The 15,723-nt window shown below is 46.3% G+C and overlaps 1 pseudogene; it reads right to left on the bottom strand.

Annotated features, from left to right (window-relative positions):
* Window positions 1-333: 333 nt before the first annotated feature.
* Window positions 334-512, bottom strand: LOC116969638 (annotated as a pseudogene).
* Window positions 513-15,723: the final 15,211 nt, after the last annotated feature.

Below are 15,723 nucleotides of genomic sequence, written 5' to 3'. Positions count from 1 at the left end.
GGCATTAAGTATTACAAGCTCAGTAACACATCAGGACACATAATATGTTACTCAAAACAGGTGGAAGTGTACAACCATAATCCTTCCTGCCGATAAATTCCATGATAACACTCCAGATTAATCCATTTGCCCCCATATTACAGGTATGGAGATAGTTTTGAACACTAGTATCTCAGGTTATAGGAAAGGTACAAAGTTCAGTAGCTGGTAATGCTGCTATATCCCAATTACTTTGCCACGTAGTTGATTGGTGGTTAATGTACCATAACTGATAGTCTTAATGAATACCAGATAACAAAGTTGTGGATGGTCAACGTAAATATCTGGATATATATTTTGTGCACCGTTCCCAGAGGCACTGCAATACTGGGTCGATGCGTGGAGTGGACGGAGCAAGCCCCTATTCCATCTCCCTGTTCCAAAATTCAATTTAATATATGGGACGTATCAGATTATTAAACTGATAATAACAGATACTACACTTGATCTTAGCCAAAAGGCCGAGAAGCGATGCAGCTAAAGCTGTATCCAAGGATAGTTTGTCGTTAATATATAGGCATGCCATGATGGAATGTTTCTAAGTGTCAGGGCTAGTTGATTCTGGATAACTTTGACTTAAATGCCGCAATGCTCATCATGGTTACTCCATCCAGGTAATTGCGGTATATCCGAAACTTATATGAGAAGGTACTGAATAGTATGCATCTTCAAGGTCAATGTCTACCATAAAGTATCCTTGGATCCATGGTAGTAGTTACAAATCCCATGAATGGGTATACCTGGTGAAATACTCAAGAGGTTTATCAACGATGGTGCGACATTCACCATCGTGGGAGGGTAGACCCCTTGGGGTGCTTGCTGAATTGGTGGCAAGATATTAATTCTATTCCCCTTGTATTTATTTTTTGGTACAGGTATATAACTACCAAGAGTGATAGCTTCCTAACCAGGCGTGATTCACCCACCCCTTGTTAGTACAACCCTTCACCTTTATGTGATGGTAGGAACCATACTTATCTGTCTTCATTGTTGTTTTCTTCGGTTTCTGGTTCCTTGTTCTTGTAGGGACGATGTTTGTTGGGGGGTGGCGCATTTGCCCCTGGGGCCTGCTCTGGGCCGTGGCCTAAAATGCTACGGGTTTGGCATGCAGGCCCCGAGCTTTCACCAGTACCATGAGGAAGACGCACCTGGTGGACACGTGAAGGTACTGCTGTCTGGTTTAGTGTGGTGCTCATTCCAGACTCTGCCCTCTTGTGCCGAATAGTTTGAACACTTCGTCCAGTTTTTTAGGACTGGTTTGGTAAGTGCCAGGTAGCAGGATCTGTGCTTGTGAGGTCGGCGTTCTCATAGTCCTGTTAATTTCATAGATTGAGGGCAGGTTTGTGAGTTCATTTGAGAAGTTATGAGGTATACCGTTGAACAGTAGGGTCAGGTGCTTTGCCATACTACCCTGCCCTTCTGGAATGAGCAGGTGGACATGATAGCCGACGTCAGGGTATCAAATGCATTTTAAAAATATTTAGTTTAAATGCGCTGCTCAATGTATCCCCCAATAATGGCGGGCAATTTGAGTAAATGCAATTTAGGGGAGGCGTGATAAAATCAACGCCTCATGGCTACCTGTCTTGGAGAGGCTTTTTGGAAAAGACAGGTAGTAAGCTGGCCATCAGTTGAGACTGAAAAGCCATCTCGCTAGTGGTGGAGCCACATAGCGGCCACACCCAGCAGCTCTTCCTGATCCTGTACCTCAAGCATACTCCCGATGTTGTTCAGCCAGTGACCCCTCTTCATGACCAGCCCAGCCACTGGTCACCCCAAAGCTAACCACACTAAGGAGGAAGCGATGGGCAGTGCCTAGGCACTGTGGAGGGTATGCCTGAACCCTCCAGCGAGACTGCCCATCACGTAGCGTGTCTCACAGGAGCTCCTGCTCCAGGAGCCGCTCCAGCGGCTCAGGCGCCTGTCTCTCTCCCATGCGGGTGGAGAGACGTCCCCTCCGACAAGTCGGAAGCCACCGGCCGGGTGCCTCTTCGGATGGCTGAACATCCAGCCCGTAGCTCAGGCACTAGCGCGACTGGGCTCGGCGCGGTGATGGGGATGACGGCGCCCGGTAATTGTTCCTACCGCCTTCTTCTAGAGCTTTTGTGCCTTGTAGTAGCGAGAGCGTCCCTCAAGCAGCGCGTCTCGCAGGCACCTGCTCCGAGAGCCGCTCCAGCGGCTCAGGCGGCTCTCTCTCTCCCCATGCGGGTGGAGAGACGTCCCGTCCGAATTCGGGAACACCTGCCGGATGCCTCTTCGGGTGGGTATGCATCCAGCACGCTGCTCAGTACTAGCGGGCTGGGCTCGGCACGGTGTCGGGGAATTGCGGAACACCGGGTAAACGCTCCTACCGCCTGTTGCTGCCCCCCTCCCCGACGGAAAAACGTTCCTCCTCGAACGTTCCTCCTGACGGTCCGTTTCATTCTGTAGCGGGAGTGCCTAAATCCTGCTACTGCCGCTGTTGCACAGCTGGCGTAATGTCGCGCCTGCGCACTGAGCGGGTTCTTCACGTAGTCACTCACGTGACTCCGAAGTAAAATTGGTCTCACCAATGCCTTGTACAATTTTAACATTGCATCCCAACTTCTATACTCAATGCTCTGATTTACAAAGGCCAGCACACCAAAAGCTTTCTTTACCACCCTATCTACATGAGATTCCACCTTCAGGGAACTATGCACAGTTATTCCTAGATCTTTCTGTTCAACTGCATTCCTCAATTTGCTACCATTTACCATGTACGTCCTATTTTGATTTGTCCTGCCAAGATGTAGCACCTCACACCTATCAGCATAAAACTCCATCTGCCATCTTTCAGCCCAATCTTCCAAATGGCCTAAATCTCTCTGTAGACTGTGGGTGGACTGGCCGATAAAATTGTAAATTGTCCCTAGTGTGTGTGTGTAGGATAGTGTTAGTGTGCGGGTGATCACCGGTCGGTGTGGACTCGGTGGGCCGAAGGGCCTGTTTCCGTGCTGTATCTCTAAACTAAACTAGTGTGTGAACGGGTGATCGCTGGTCGGCAAGGACTCGGTGGGCCGAAGGGGCTTGTTTCCGCACTGTATCTAAACTGGAAGGTCCCAGCCACAATGAACGGCAATTGTCTGTATTAGAGGGTATTAACTATAGGGACAGGTTCACCCGATTCGGAGGTTATTGGCGACCAAGGAAGATCCAAAGTTGGGGGGAAGGGGAGGGTACATTCCAGAGTGTACAAGCCCAGCCACTCCATTCTCTCAGCATATGATAGTCCGCCATCCCGGGAATTAACCTGGTGAACCTACGCTGCACTCCTTAAATAGCAAGAATGTCCTTCTCTCTCTCTCACCTGGACTTCGATTACCCACAATCCCCAGCTCCCGCCCCCAAACCAATTACCACACAGGAAAAATGATCGAACTCATTAACAACAAATCAAAATGCAGAACACATATTCACAGCAAAAATATAAATTTCTTAATAAGAAAAACTAAGAAAAACTAATATGAAGTTACACAGGGCTACAGTTCTGTAGTTGGAAAACAGCAGTGAATAAGATTAACATCTCCCAAGAATTTTTTAACATATTACTTTGAGACGTGACATCTGACGATGGAATATGACTGGTCACGCGTGTAACGTTTCGGTTCACTTTCCAAAGAATGGGCCTAAAATGGAATAGTTTGTAATCTTGTCCGCTCCCTTTATGTGCCGACTGTTCGCATACCTTGTTTATGTGAAAAAACATAGACTATCAGTGTGACGTGACGTGTGTCAACAACAAAATCATTAATTCAAGCAGAGATTTGCATGGATTAGACAGTATTAGCTACAAGGAAGAGATTTGTTCAGATCAAGGATAAGGGGTAAACCACTTAGAACGGAGGCAAGAAACACTTTTTCTCACAGAGAGTGGTGCGTCTGTGGAATTCTCTGCTTCAGAGGGCGGTGGAGGCAGGTTCTCTGGATGCTTTCAAGAGAGAGCTAGATAGAGCTCTTAAAGATAGCGGAGTCAGGGGATATGGGGAGAAGGCAGGAACGGGGTACTGATTGTGGATGATCAGCCATGATCTCATTGAGTGGCGGTGCTGGCTCAAAGGGCTGAACCTATTGTCTCTTGTCTATTGTGAAAACATTTGAGGAAGACCGGCAGATGCTGGAAAATCCAAGGTTTGACTAAAATGCTGGAGAAACTCAGCGGGCGAGACATGCGAGGATTGCATGAGGCTGCCTCACCCGCTGAGTTTCTCCAGCATTTTTGTCTACCTTCTGGGAACACGTGATTTGATACCTGCCATCCGGGGCGGGATCCATGTGTACACGTGATAGATGTGGCCCGCCAACCGCTCTCGGACACGCGTCCCGGCCCCTACACAGGACAAGTTTGCCCACCCCTCGTGTACATCTTTGGATTGTGGGAAGAAACTGAAGATCTCGGAGAAAACCCACGCAGGTCAAGGGGGGGGGGGACGTACAAACTCCGTGCAGACAGCACCCATAGTCGGGATGGAACCCGGGTCTCCGACGCTGTATTCGCTGTAAGGCAGCAACTCTACCGCTGCGCCACAGTGACTGCCGCTGGATTAGGCGGTATTATTTACAAGGTAGAGATATTCGGGGATTAGACCGTATTAGCTGCAAGGAGACATTTGCAGGATTGGAGGCTATTAGTTACAGCAAGAGCTTGATTTAGTTTATGGTCGTGTGTACCGACAATAACCCAGTACACGGACATGGCACAGCAGGCAGTGACTAGTGGGGACCGCAAGGCTCGGTGCTGGAACCACAGCTATTTACAATATACATCAATGATTTAGATGAAGGGATTACAAGTAACATTGGCAAATTTGAAGATGACACAAAGCTGGGTGGCAGTGTGAACTGTGAGGAGAATGCTATGAGAATGCAGGGTGACTTGGACAGGTTGGGTGAGTGGGCAGATGCATTTTAATGTGGATAAATGTGAAGTTATCCACTTTGGTAGCAAGAACAGGAAGGCAGATTATTATCTAAATGGTATCAAGTTGGGAAAAGGGAAAGTACAACGGGATCTGGGGGTCCTTGTTCATCAGTCAATGAAAGTAAGCATGCAGGTACAGCAGGCAGTGAAGAAAGCGAATGGCATGTTGGCCTTCATAACAAGAGGAGTTGTGTATAGGAGCAAAGAGATCCTTCTGCAGTTGTACAGGGCCATAATGAGACCAAACCTGGAGTATTGTGTGCAGTTTTGGTCCCTAATTTGAGGAAGGACATTCTTGCTATTGAGGGAGTGCAGCGTAGGTTTACAAGGTTAATTCCCGGGATGGCGGGACTGTCATATGCTGAGAGAATGGAGCGGCTGGGCTTGTATACTCTGGACTTTAGAAGGATGAGAGGGTTTCTTTTTGAAACATATATGATTATTTAGGGTTTGGACACGCAAGAGGCTGGAAACATGTTCCTAATGTTGGGGGAGTCCAGAACCAGGGGTCGCTGCTTAAGAATAAGGGGTAAGCCATTTAGAACAGAGACGAGGAAACACTTTTTCTCGCAGAGAGTTATGAGTCTGTGGAATTCTCTGCCTCAGAGGCCGGTTCTCTGGGGGTGGTGGCCGGTTCTCTGGATGCTTTCAAGAGAGCTAGATAGGGCTCTTAAAGATAGCGGAGTCGGGGGATATGGGGAGAAGGCAGGAACGGGGTACTGATAATGGACAATTGGTGCAGTAGTAGGCCATGCGGCCCTTCGAGCCAGCACCACCAGACTACTAATTGTGGATGATCTGCCATGATCACACTGAATGGCGGTGCTGGCTCGAAGGGCCGAATGGCCAACTCCTGCATCTATTGTATATTGAAAAGCTTTTGTTGCGTGCTAACCAGTCAGCGGAAACCCTATTAGCAACAGAGAGAGGGTTTGTCTAGATGAATGTGTATCAGCCATTAGGGGAGGTATCTGAAGCGAAGATTGACAAATTCTTGATTAGTACGCGTGTCGGGGGTTCTGGGGAGAATGGGATGAGGAGGGAGAGATAGATCATGGCGGGGTAGACTCGATGGGCCGAATGGCCTAATTCTCCTGCTAGAAATTTTTAAATTTATGAATTCAGAGGTTATTAGCCACGTGGAGATGTTTCAGTTGAGTTTACTGTCCCGTGTAGCGAGGTACAGTGAAAATCTTTCTTGTTGCGTGCTATCCAGTCAACGGAAAGACTGTACATGATTACAATCGAGCCGTCCACAGATACAGGATTAAGGGAATAACGTTTAGTGCAAGGTAAAGTCCGATCAATGATAGTCCGAGGGTCTCCAATGAGGTGGATGGGAGGTCAGGACCGTTCTCTAGTTGGCGAGAGGACGGTTCAGTTGCCTGATAACAGCTAGGAAGAAACTGTCCCTGATGGGAGAGGGAGTGATGGGAGAGACAGCCCCTCATATTTCACTTGGGTAGTTTACACCCCAGTGGTATGAACATTGACTTCTCTAACTTCAGATAGCCCTTGCTTTCCCTCTCTCTCAATCCCCTCCCCCTTCCCAGTTATCCCACTAGTCTTACTGTCTCCGACTACATTCTATCGCCCCCTCCCCTGTCCCATCCCCTCCCCTGACATCAGTCTGAAGAGTCTCGGCCCATTCCTTCTCTCTCGAGATGCGGCCTGTCCCGCTGAGTTACTCCAGCACTTTGTACCTGTCCACGTTCTCCACAGAGATGCTGCCTGTCCCGCTGAGTTACTCCAACACTTTGTACCTGTCCACGTTCTCCAGAGAAACTGCCTGACCCGGTGAGTTACTCCAGCACTTTGTTTAAACCAGCATCTGCAGTTCCTTCCCACACAAAATGCTTTCCTTACACAGTGCATCTGTAGGAGTTGGGGAGAGTTGTGGAGTGTAGTCTAGACAGTAACGAGCTGGGACAAAGTTATACTTACACTGGACATCGATGCATTGAGCTGGGGACTCCGTTCTGCCGAGATTATTCCTTACGGTGCAGAAATAGTCGCAGGTCCCGACCTCTACTGTGGCCCTCAGTCTGTATTCCACACCATATCTCCACAGATCTGTAGACTGAGAGCCACAGAGCTTTGTCCATCTGTAAGAGTACACTGCAGGGTTGGCCTGTGATTCACACCGCAGTGTGAAGTATTCACCAGCAGGAGGGGCTGTTGGAGCTGTGATCCTCACATTGATGGGAGCGTCTACAGGGAGAAACATTCCCAGCGTCACACACACACACAGTGGAGCTCCCTGTATATTTACGTCTCTAAGACTCACTGTAAGGCCTGGCCAAGCTGGCCATCCGCGAGTCACGGCGCCAGGCGGAAGAGGGCTTTTCCCGAGCCGGATGCTTGCTGCTTTTCCGGGGATATGTCCGTGCCCGTGTGGTGTTAGAGAGGGACATGTTTGTATCGTAGTGATTTAGTATCTTTGTAAGGATCGTAACATAGTTTAATTTAGAGATACAGTATGGAAACAGGCCCTTCATCCCACCGAGTCCACGCCGACCAGCGATCCCCGCACACTAACATAATCCTACACCCACTAGGGACAAATCTTACATTTACCAAGTCAATTAACCTACAAACCCGCACGTCTTTGGAGATATCGGAGAAAGCCGAGAACATTGTTTGAAAATATCGTGTCTAGATAATTTGGTGATTTTGTGCTATGATTGTGGGTGTGTAAAGGGCCTGTCCCACGAGGTGATGATAGTGAGTGTGTAAAGGGCCTGTCCCACGAGGTGATTTTTCAGGTGACTGCCGGCGACTGTCAAGTCGTTGCAGGTCGCCGAGAGAACAGCGACTGGACCGGCGACTGTATTTAAGGGCCTGTTTTCTCGGTGATATTTTCGGCAACTGCCAGCAACTAGGACAATGGAATTCACCAGCAACAGCCGACGACATCCTGGCGACAACCTGCTTCAGCCCGGCGAAAATGTTCCACAACCTACGACAGCACGTACGTCAGGAGAAGACAAGCTAAGGCAAGCTACAACAAGCCCACAGTCTACACAGTCCCCAAAATGTTTTGTCCATTTTAAAATACCGCGGCCACCAGAAAAACGCTACGATCCTTTGTCCCGCTGAGTAGACAGCTGGCGATCATACCGGCAACACCCCTACCACCGTGTGGTGACAGTCTAGTCGCCGGCAACACTCCTGAAATATCACCCACGTGGAACGGGCCTTTTACCACCGTTTTGTTTTGTATCGTGAGTGAAATAAAAATAATTGTTTGATACAAAAAAACTCAGACTCACTCCAAGACTTTCTAAAAGGCTCTCTAATATTCTCTAAGTCTCTCTAATATTCTCTCAGGCTCTAATATTCTCTAAGACTCTGTAACATTCTCTAAGACACTAATATTATCTAAGTCTCTAATATTCTCTAATATTCTCTGAGACGCTCTAATATTCACTAAGACTTTCTAATATTCTCTAAGATTCTCTAATATTATCTAAGTAATATTATCTAAGACTCTCTAATATTATCTAAGACTCTAATATTCTAAGACTCTCTAATATTCTCTAAGACTGTATTATTCTCTCTATCTGTAAGACACTGTAAGACACCAGGACCGCATGGGCCTATATAAATCCATGACTATGACTCCAGAGCTGTGGCTCTGTGACTATGGCTCGATACTCATAGGGCCAAAGAGTTGTAGATGCCGCCTGTCCCGCTGAGTTACTCCAGCACTTTGTGTCCACCTTTGCTTTAAACCAGCATCTGCAGTTCCTTCCCACACAAAATGCTTTCCTTACACGGTGCATCTGTAGGAGTTGGGGAGAGTTGTGGAGTGTAGTCTAGACAGTAACGAGCTGGGACAAAGTTGTACTTACACTGGACATCGATGCGTTGAGCTGGGGACTCCGTTCTACCGAGATAATTCCTCGCGGTGCAGAAATAGTCGCAGGTCCCGACCTCTACTGTGGCCCTCAGTGTGTATTCCACACCATCTCCCCACAGATCTGTAGACTGAGAGCCACAGAGCTTTCTCCAGCTGTAAGAGTTCACTGCAGGGTTGGCCTGTGATCCACACCGCAGTGTGATGATTTTACCAGCAGGAGGGGCTGTTGGAGCTGTGATCCACACATTGATGGGAGCGTCTACAGGGAGAAACATTCCCAGCGTCAGACACACACACACACACACAGTGGAGCTCCCTGTATATTTACGTCTCTAAGACTCACTGTAAGGCCTGGCCAAGCTGGCCATCCGCAAGTCACGGCGCCAGGCGGAAGAGGGCTTATCCCAAGCCGGATGCTTACTGCTTTTCCGGGGATATGTCCGTGCCCGTGTGATGTTAGAGAGGGACATGTTTGTATCGTAGTGATTTAGATCTTTGTAAGGATTGTAACATAGTTTAGTTTAGAGATACATTGTGGAAACAGGCCCTTCGGCCCACCGAGTCCACGCCGACCAGCGATCCCCGCACACTAACATTATCCTACACCCACTAGGGACAATTCTTACATTTACCAAGCCAATTAACCTACAAACCCGCACGTCTTTGGAGTGTGGGAGGGAACCGGAGATCTCTGAGAAAACCGAGACCAATGTTTGAAAATGTCGTGTCTAGATAATTTGGTGATTTTGTGCTATGATTGTGGGCGTGTAAAGGGCCTGTCCCACGAGGTGATGATAGTGAGTGTGTAAAGGGCCTGTCCCACGAGGTGATTTTTCAGGTGACTGCCGGCGACTGTCAAGTCGTTGCAGGTCGCCGAGAGAACAGCGACTGGACCGGCGACTGTATTTAAGGGCCTGTTTTCTCGGTGATATTTTCGGCAACTGCCAGCAACTAGGACAATGGAATTCACCAGCGACAGCCGACGACATCCTGGCGACAACCTGCTTCAGCCCGGCGAAAATGTTCCACAACCTACGACAGCACGTACGTCAGGAGAAGACAAGCTAAGGCAAGCTACAACAAGCCCACAGTCTACACAGTCCCCAAAATGTTTTGTCCATTTTAAAATACCGCGGCCACCAGAAAAACGCTACGATCCTTTGTCCCGCTGAGTAGACAGCTGGCGATCATACCGGCAACACCCCTACCACCGTGTGGTGACAGTCTAGTCGCCGGCAACACTCCTGAAATATCACCCACGTGGAACGGGCCTTTTACCACCGTTTTGTTTTGTATCGTGAGTGAAATAAAAATAATTGTTTGATACAAAAAAACTCAGACTCACTCCAAGACTTTCTAAAAGGCTCTCTAATATTCTCTAAGTCTCTCTAATATTCTCTCAGGCTCTAATATTCTCTAAGACTCTGTAACATTCTCTAAGACACTAATATTATCTAAGTCTCTAATATTCTCTAATATTCTCTGATACGCTCTAATATTCACTAAGACTTTCTAATATTCTCTAAGATTCTCTAATATTATCTAAGTAATATTATCTAAGGCACTAATATTATCTAAGACCCTCTAATATTCTCTAAGACTCTAATATTCTAAGACTCTCTAATATTCTCTAAGACTATTATTCTCTCTATCTGTAAGACACCAGGACCGCATGGGCCTATATAAATCCATGACTATGACTCCAGAACTGTGGCTCTGTGACTATGGCTCGATGCTCATAGGGCCAAAGAGTTGTAGATGCTGCCTGTCCCGCTGAGTTACTCCAGCACTTTGTGTCCACCTTTGCTTTAAACCAGCATCTGCAGTTCCTTCCCACACAAAATGCTTTCCTTACACGGTGCATCTGTAGGAGTTGGGGAGAGTTGTGGAGTGTAGTCTAGACAGTAACGAGCTGGGACAAAGTTGTACTTACACTGGACATCGATGCGTTGAGCTGGGGACTCCGTTCTGCCGAGATAATTCCTTACGGTGCAGAAATAGTCGCAGGTCCCGACCTCTACTGTGGCCCTCAGTCTGTATTCCACACCATCTCTCCGCAGAACTGTAGACTGAGAGCCACAGAGCTTTCTCCAGCTGTAAGAGTACACTGCAGGGTTGGCCTGTGATTCACACCGCAGTGTGATGTATTCACCAGCAGGAGGGGCTGTTGGAGCTGTGATCCTCACATTGATGGGAGCGTCTACAGGGAGAAACATTCCCAGCGTCACACACACACACACACACACACAGTGGAGCTCCCTGTATATTTACGTCTCTAAGACTCACTGTAAGAAACATAGAAACATAGAAATTAGGTGCAGGAGTAGGCCATTCGGCCCTTCGAGCCTGCACCGCCATTCAATATGATCATGGCTGATCATCCAACTCAGTATCCCGTACCTGCCTTCTCTCCATACCCTCTGATCCCCTTAGCCACAAGGGCCACATCTAACTCCCTCTTAAATATAGCCAATGAACTGGCCTCGACTACCCTCTGTGGCAGGGAGTTCCAGAGATTCACCACTCTCTGTGTGAAAAAAGTTCTTCTCATCTCGGTTTTAAAGGATTTCCCCCTTATCCTTAAGCTGTGACCCCTTGTCCTGGACTTCCCCAACATCGGGAGCAATCTTCCTGCATCTAGCCTGTCCAACCCCTTAAGAATTTTGTAAGTTTCTATAAGATCCCCTCTCAATCTCCTAAATTCTAGAGAGTATAAACCAAGTCTATCCAGTCTTTCTTCATAAGACAGTCCTGACATCCCAGGAATCAGTCTGGTGAACCTTCTCTGCACTCCCTCTATGGCAATAATGTCCTTCCTCAGATTTGGAGACCCAAACTGTACGCAATACTCCAGGTGTGGTCTCACCAAGACCCTGTACAACTGCAGTAGAACCTCCCTGCTCCTATACTCAAATCCTTTTGCTATGAAAGCTAACATACCATTCGCTTTCTTCACTGCCTGCTGCACCTGCATGCCCACTTTCAATGACTGGTGTACCATGACACCCAGGTCTCGCTGCATCTCCCCTTTTCCTAGTCGGCCACCATTTAGAGGGCCTGGCCAAGCTGGCCATCCGCGAGTCACGGCGCCAGGCGGAAGAGGGCTTTTCCCGAGGCGGATGCTTGCTGCTTTTCCGGGGATATGTCCGTGCCCGTGTGGTGTTAGAGAGGGACATGTTTGTATCGTAGTGATTTAGTATCTTTGTAAGGATTGTAACATAGTTTAATTTAGAGATACAGTATGGAAACAGGCCCTTCGGCCCACCGAGTCCACGCCGACCAGCGATCCCCGCACACTAACATTATCCTACACCCACTAGGGACAAATCTTACATTTACCAAGCCAATTAACCTATAAACCCGCACGTCTTTGGAGATATCGGAGAAAGCCGAGAACATTGTTTGAAAATGTCGTGTCTAGATAATTTGGTGATTTTGTGCTATGATTGTGAGTGTGTAAAGGGCCTGTCCCACGAGGTGATGATAGTGAGTGTGTAAAGGGCCTGTCCCACGAGGTGATTTTTCAGGTGACTGCCGGCGACTGTCAAGTCGTTGCAGGTCGCCGAGAGAACAGCGACTGGACCGGCGACTGTATTTAAGGGCCTGTTTTCTCGGTGATATTTTCGGCAACTGCCAGCAACTAGGACAATGGAATTCACCAGCGACAGCCGACGACATCCTGGCGACAACCTGCTTCAGCCCGGCGAAAATGTTCCACAACCTACGACAGCACGTACGTCAGGAGAAGACAAGCTAAGGCAAGCTACAACAAGCCCACAGTCTACACAGTCCCCAAAATGTTTTGTCCATTTTAAAATACCGCGGCCACCAGAAAAACGCTACGATCCTTTGTCCCGCTGAGTAGACAGCTGGCGATCATACCGGCAACACCCCTACCACCGTGTGGTGACAGTCTAGTCGCCGGCAACACTCCTGAAATATCACCCACGTGGAACGGGCCTTTTACCACCGTTTTGTTTTGTATCGTGAGTGAAATAAAAATAATTGTTTGATACAAAAAAACTCACTCACTCCAAGACTTTCTAAAAGGCTCTCTAATATTCTCTAAGTCTCTCTAATATTCTCTCAGGCTCTAATATTCACTAAGACTCTCAAATATTATCTAAGTAATATTATCTAAGACTCTCTAATATTATCTGGGACTCTCTATTATTATCTAAGTCTCTCTAATATTCTCTCAGGCTCTAATATTCTCTAAGGTTCTCTAATATTCTCGAAGACTCTTTAACATTCTCTAACTATTATTATCTAAGTCTAACATTCTCTAAGACACTAATATTATCTAAGACTCTCTAATATTCTCTGAGACTCTCTAATATTCTCTAAGACTCTCAAATATTATCTAAGTAATATTATCTAAGACTCTCTAATATTATGTAGGACTCTCTATTATTATCTAAGACGCTCTAATATTATCTAAGACTCTAATATTAACCATATAACAATTACAGCATGGAAACAGGCCATCTCGGCCCTACAAGTCCGCGCCGAACAACTTTTTTTCCTTAGTCCCACCTGCCTGCACTCATACCATACCCCTCCATTCCCTTCTCATCCATATGACCATCCAATTTATTTTTAAATGATACCAACGAACCTGTCGCCACCACTTCCACACCGCTACCACTCTCTGAGTAAATAAGTTCCCCCTCATGTTATCCCTAAACTTCTGTCCCTTAATTCTAAAGTTATGTCCTCTTGTTTGAATCTTCCCTATTCTCAAAGGGAAAAGCTTGTCCACATCAACTCTGTCTATCCCTTTCATCATTTTAAAGACCTCTATCAAGTCCCCCCTTAACCTTCTGCGCTCCAGAGAAAAAAGACCTAACTTATTCAACCTATCTCTGTAACTTAGTTGTTGAAACCCAGGCAACATTCTAGTAAATCTCCTCTGTACTCTCTTTATTTTGTTGACATCCTTCCTATAATTGGGCGACCAAAATTGTACACCATACTCCAGATTTTGTCTCACCAATGCCTTGTACCATTTTAACATTACATCCCAGCTTCTATACTCGATGCTCTGATTTATAAAGGCTAGCATACCAAAAGCTTTCTTTACCACCCTATCTATATGAGATTCCACCTTCAAGGAACTATGCACGGTTATTCCCAGATCCCTCTGTTCAACTGCATTCCTCAATTCGCTACCATTTACCATGTACGTCCTATTTTGATTTGTCCTGCCAAGATGTAGCACCTCACACTTATCAGCATTAAATTGCATCTGCCATCTTTCAGCCCATTCTTCCAAATGACCTAAATCACTCTGTAGACTTTGGAAATCTACTTCATTATCCACAACACCACCAATCATAGTATCATCTGCATACTTACTAATCCAATTTACCACACGTTCATCCAGATCATTGATGTACATGACAAACAACAGTGGACCCAACACAGATCCCTGAGGCACCCCACTGCCACCTGCCTCCAACCTGACAAACAGCCATCCACCATTACTCTCTGGCATCTCCCATTCAGCCACTGTTGAATCTATCTTGCTACTCCTGCATTTATACCCAACAATTGAACCTTTTTAAACAAACTTCCATGAGGAACCTTGTCAAAGGCCTTACTAAAGTCCATATAGACAACATCCACTGCTTTACCCGCATCAATTTCCCTAGTAATCGCTTCAAAAAAATTCAACAAGATTAGTCAAACATGACCTTCCAGGCACAAATCCATGTTGACTGTTCCTCATCAGACCCTGTTTATGCAGATGCTTATATATAGTATCTCTAAGTATCTTTTCCATTAATTTGCCCACCACTGAAGTCAAACTAACAGGTCTATAATTGCTAGGTTTACTCTTAGAACCCTTTTTAAACAATGGAACAACATGCGCAGTACGCCAATCCTCGGGGACTATTCCCGTTTCTAATGACATTTGAAATATTTCTGTCATAGCCCCGGCTATTTCTACACTAACTTCCCTCAATGTCCTAGGGAATATCCTGTCAGGACCTGGAGACTTATCCACTTTTATATTTTTCAAAAGTGTCAGTACTTCTTTTACTTTGAAACTCATAGTATCCATAGCTACTCTACTAGTTTCCCTTACCTCACATAATTCAATATCCTTCTCCTTGGTGAATACCGAAGAAAATAAATTGTTCAATATCTCCCCCATCTCTTTTGGCTCTGCAGATAACTGTCCTCTCTATCTCTCCAATGGACCAATTCTATCCCTCGTTATCCTTTTGCTATTAATATAGCTGTAGAAACCCTTTGGATTTACTTTCACCTTACTTGCCAAAGCAACCTCATATCTTCTTTTAGCTTTTCTAATTTCTTTCTTAAGATTCTTTTTACATTCCTTATACTCCTCAAGCACCTCATTTACTTCATGCTGCCTATAATTATTGTAGATCTCCCTCTTTTTCCGAACAAGATGTCCAATTTCCCTTGAAAACCAGGGCTCTTCCAAATTTTTACTGTTTCCTTTCAACCGAACAGGAACATAAAGTTCTGTACTCTTAAAATTTCCCCTTTAAATGTCCTCCATTTCTCTTCTACATCTTTCCCATAAAACAAAATGTCCGAGTTCACTCCTTTTAAATCATCTCGCATCTCATCAAAGTTAGCCTTTCTCCAATCAAAAATCTCAACCCTAGGTCCAGTTCTGACCTTCTCCATAATTATATTGAAACTAATGGTATTGTGATCACTGGACCCGAAGTGCTCCCCAACGCATAACTCCGCCACCTGTCCCGTCTCATTTCCTAACAGGAGGTGCAGCACTGCCCCTCCTCTAGTAGGTACCTCTATGTATTGCTGCAAAAAACTATCCTGCACACATTTTACAAACTCCAAACCATCCAGCCCATTTACAGAATGAGTTTCCCAGTCTATG

The sequence above is a fragment of the Amblyraja radiata genome, unplaced genomic scaffold (genome assembly GCF_010909765.2).
Source record: "Amblyraja radiata isolate CabotCenter1 unplaced genomic scaffold, sAmbRad1.1.pri S91, whole genome shotgun sequence".
Classification (NCBI taxonomy): Eukaryota; Metazoa; Chordata; class Chondrichthyes; order Rajiformes; family Rajidae; genus Amblyraja; species Amblyraja radiata.
This window is presented reverse-complemented; position numbering and strand designations above follow the sequence as displayed.